Genomic DNA, 5,000 nt, shown 5'->3' on the forward strand with positions numbered 1-5,000 from the left:
CTGACGGGCTTCCAGCTCCACATGGTCAAAACAGGTTGGTGATATGACTTTCTCACGTTCGTCAATGTTTTTCAGCCATGTGGTCTCTTGTTGTGCGTGTGTGTGTGTCTCTGTGTGTGTGTGTGTGTGTGTGTGTGTGTGTGTGTGTTGTTCCCAGACATTCTGGTTCTGATTATTGTTCAGAGCTGCCTCAGGCTCGGCCCCTAAAGATCTGACAGTAAACATCTCTCAGAGGCTCTACAGGCCCACAATTAGTTCAAAAAGACCTTTAAAATATAATTGGCTGTCCTTTGGGGCCACAGAGAGAGAGAGACACACACACACACACACACACACACACACACACACATATATATATATATAAATATAAATTATGGGATGGATCCCTACAGAGATAGACCTTTTAGTTAAAGAGTAAGATCATTTTAGTTTAACATGAAACAGCCCCGAAATCACCGTCACCAAACCCACCAGACTCCATGTAAATAATCAGGACTTTTAGCGTGTATAGAGCCAGCATATCTCCACCAGACTCCATGTAAATAATCAGGACTTTTAGCGTGTATAGAGCCAGCATATCTCCACCAGACTCCATGTAAATAATCAGGACTTTTAGTGTGTATAGAGCCAGCATATCTCCACCAGACTCCATGTAAATAATCAGGACTTTTAGTGGGTATAGAGCCAGCATATTTCCACCAGACTCCATGTAAATAATCAGGACTTTTATCAGCGTAAAACACACTTCATTCAAAGAGGACAGAAACTAAATCAAACTATCAAAAGCCGTCTTGGTTCATCTTTCCACTGTTCCAACAATCACCACTCTGGTTTGGTTGAAATAAACCCTTAATTCACCCATTTACATGTGGAGATATGCTGGCTCTATACACGCTAAAAGTCCTGATTATTTACATGGAGTCTGGTGGAGAAATGCTGGCTCTATACACGCTAAAAGTCCTGATTATTTACATGGAGTCTAGTGGAGAAATGCTGGCTCTATACACGCTAAAAGTCCTGATTATTTACATGGAGTCTAGTGGAGATATGCTGGCTCTATACACGCTAAAAGTCCTGATTATTTACATGGAGTCTGGTGGGTTGGTGATGGGGATTTCGGGGCTCTGAGAGAAGACATTTTGTTGTCTCTCTGACCGTTGTTCCTTTCATCGCTCGGCTGTTTCCAATCTGCTGCTCTCATCGCCGGCCTCACAGAGATAATTAGATTACAGCTCTTCGGTCCAAACCACCTCTGCTGATTGGTCGTGGCAGGTCTGAGCCGCAGTGCTGATTGGCTGAGAGTTCAGAGTCGGGTTAGGACACACAGGAACATCTTTAATCAGTGAGAGCAGAACAACAGCCAGAGGAAATGTCGAAAAACAGATTAACATGTCCAAATGTTCTGAGGGAAAGTTTGAAGTATTTTCAGAATAAAAGTCAGAATATGTTGAGAAAAATACGTCGGAATATGTTTTTAAAAAAGTGAATATTGTGATATAAAAGTTGCAATATTTTCAGAATAAAAGTCAGAATATTTTCAGGCTAAAAGTCAGAATATATTGAGAAAAATACGTCGGAATATGTTTTAAAAAAAAAGTTAGTATTGTGATATAAAAGTCGCAATATTTTCAGAATAAAAGTTGCAATATTTTCAGAATAAAATAGAATATTTTCAGAATAAAAGTTGCAATATTTTCAGAATAAAAGTCAGAATATGTTTTGAAAAAAAGTTATTAAAAATTGAAAACAGAAAATCTGAACATTTTCAGAATAAAAGTTAGAATAGTAAGTGTCTGATGCATGCTGGAGAAGCCTGCAGGCACGATAGAAGAGGAAGAAAGTGAGTAAACAGACCCGAGAGAGTTGAACATGTTGGACATGTTGGACACACTGAGAACAAAACATCATGTTTTCAGCAGATAAAATCAGAACAGATTGGGAAACAAACTGATTAAATGTGAAGATTTTGATGGAAACATGATGTTGTGTTCTCAGCCTGGGGATCACTTTCAGGTCCATCTGTTTCTGTGTGTGTGTGTGTGTGTGTGTGTGTGTGTGTGTGTGTGTGTGTGTGTGTCTCTGTTTCCACATCACTGAGCAGTCTGCTTCCATACTCAACATGAAGAATAACGAGACATTAAACAGCACAACAACACACAGCTTCATGTTTCACTATGTAAAGTCATAACATCTGCACACACACACACACACACACACAGATATATTCACACACACACACACACACACACACACACACACACACACACACACACACACACACACACACACACACACACAGCACACAGATATATACACACACACATACACACATACACACACACACACACACAGATATATACACACACACACACACACACACAGATACACACACACACACACACACACACACACACACAGATATATACTACACACACACACACACACACACACACACACACACACACACACACACACACACACACAGATACACACACACACACGGACACACACATGGACACAGATACACACACACACACACACGGACACACACACACGGACACACACGCACACACACACACACACACACACACACACACACACACACACACACACACACACACACACACACACAGATACACACACACACAGAGATATACAAACACACACACACACAGATACACACACACACAGAGATATACAAACACACACACACACACACACACACTGTCACTGTTTCGTGACCTTTTCGTGACCTTTTCGTGGCCTTTTTGTCGTCTGTTTCGTGACCTTTTCGTGGCCTTTTTGTCGTCTGTTTCGTGACCTTTTCGTGACCTTTTCGTGGCCTTTTTGTTGTCTGTTGTCGTCCTTTTTCAGTAGCCTTTTTGTCGTCTGTTTCGTGACCTTTTCGTGGCCTGTTTGTCGCCTGTTTGTCGCCTGTTTCGTGACCTTTTCGTGGCCTTTTTGTCGTCTGTTTGTCGTGTGTTTCGTGACCTTTTTGTGGCCTGTTTGTCGCCTGTTTCCTGGGTGAAAATCTTGAGGTTGTCCTTCGGGACATGAAGACCCGATCAGCTGGCTGTGTGTCTCTGTGTGGATGCAGATGTTGTGCAGCTGGTTGTGTAGGAGGCGGTGAGTCAGGGGGAAACCCTCTGACTCACCGCCTCCTGAAGCCAGAGCAAACCCAGGAAACTCCCAGAGACTCCATCTCTCTTCCTGTCAGCAGTGTTTGTGTTTACGACGCTGCCAGATGTTTACGACCAGGGATTCTCTCTCTGGTGTTTCCTGAGTCCACATAGCGAGATCTGTTTCCAAGTCATGATCTCAGCGTCTCTGCGTCTCCAGAGGACTGATGTTTGTCTCTTGTTTTGACTTTTTATGGATCTGACACAGCTGGAATACAGCTTTGCAGACTCTGAGCTCCATACAAAGGAACAGGACGCCCTAACAACCAGCACTGTCGCATCACAGAGCCAGCTGGTTCAGCACATCAAAACAAAGGAGTAGCTCCAAAAGGTCGTCGGAGCAGCAAATGTTGAGCATTGAACACATCATTTCCTGCATTCAGGGGGATGGTTATGCACCTGTTTACCTTTTTCTGAATCAGTGTATGCTGGAAATACCTTTTACGTGAAGATTACTCTCAAATATAACAACATAATGGGATATATAGCAGGCTGTCAGGCATTCTGTGACATCTCTGCTGATACGGTAGATCTCAGACCGTCTGATAGATCTCAGACCGTCTGATAGATCTCAGACCGTCTGACAGACCAGAGCCCCGTTTGGGTCTCTGGTCTCTGGATGAGACAACGTTTAGGGAAGTGTCTGTGTGTGTGTGTGTGTGTGTGTGTGTGTGTGTGTGTGTGTGTGTGTGTGTCGTATCTGTGTGTGTGTGTCTGTGTGTGTGTCTGTGTCTGTGTGTGTGTGTGTGTGTCTGTGTCTGTCTGTGTGTGTGTGTGTCGTGTGTGTGTGTGTGTCTGTGTGTGTGTGTGTGTGTGTCTGTGTCTGTATCTGTGTGTGTGTGTGTGTGTGTGTGTGTGTGTGTGTGTCTGTGTGTGTGTGTGTGTGTGTGTGTGTCTGTGTCTGTATCTGTGTGTGTGTGTGTGTGTGTGTGTGTGTGTGTGTCTGTGTGTGTGTGTGTGTGTGTGTGTCTGTGTGTGTGTCTATGTGTGTGTGTGTGTGTCTCTGTGTGTGTGTGTGTGTGTGTGTGTGTGTGTGTGTGTGTGTGTGTGTGTGTATGTGTGTGAGAGTGTATGTGTGTGTGTGTGTGATGTGTGTGTGTGTGTGTGTGTGTGCGTGTCTCTGTGTGTGTGTGTGTGTGTGTGTGTGTGTGTGGGTGTGTGTGTGTGTGTGTGTGTCTCTCTGTGTGTGTGTGTGTGTATCTGTGTGTGTGTGTGCGTGTCTCTGTGTGTGTGTGTGTGTGTGTGTGCTGTGTGTGTGTGTGCGTGTCTCTGTGTGTGTGTGTGTGTGTCGTGTGTGTGTGTGTGTGTGTGTGTGTGTGTGTGTGTGTATCTCTGTGTGTGTGTGTGTGTATCTGTGTGTGTGTGTCTCTGTGTGAGTGTGTGTCTCTGTGTGTTTGTGTGTGCGTGTCTCTGTGTGTGTGTGTGTGTGTGTGTGTGTGTGTGTGTGTGTGTGTGTGTGTGTGTGTGTGTGTGTGTGTGTGTGTGTGTGTGTGTAGTACAATAGCCTCTCCCTTTGTCTTCCTCTACAGCTGCAGTGTGCTGAGGATGAAGACGATGATGAAGATGATTTGTGTGTGTTTGTCTTCCTCTGGTGTCTCTCCGTCTCCATCAACTAACCAGCAGAATCCCTCGCCTCCCATTGGCTCTCTTCTGTCTATTTATTATAACTGGTTTAGACCAATAATGTTGAAAGATGATTTAATCTGAGAAATAATTCATTTTACTGTGACAGTACAACATCTGGAGTACATATACTTTAAGTAAAAGTCACAGTGAGAATGTACGGAAACAACAACAAAGACATCAGATTTCAGACTTTTC

Source organism: Sander vitreus, unplaced genomic scaffold (genome assembly GCF_031162955.1).
Source record: "Sander vitreus isolate 19-12246 unplaced genomic scaffold, sanVit1 ctg214_0, whole genome shotgun sequence".
NCBI classification, from domain to species: Eukaryota; Metazoa; Chordata; class Actinopteri; order Perciformes; family Percidae; genus Sander; species Sander vitreus.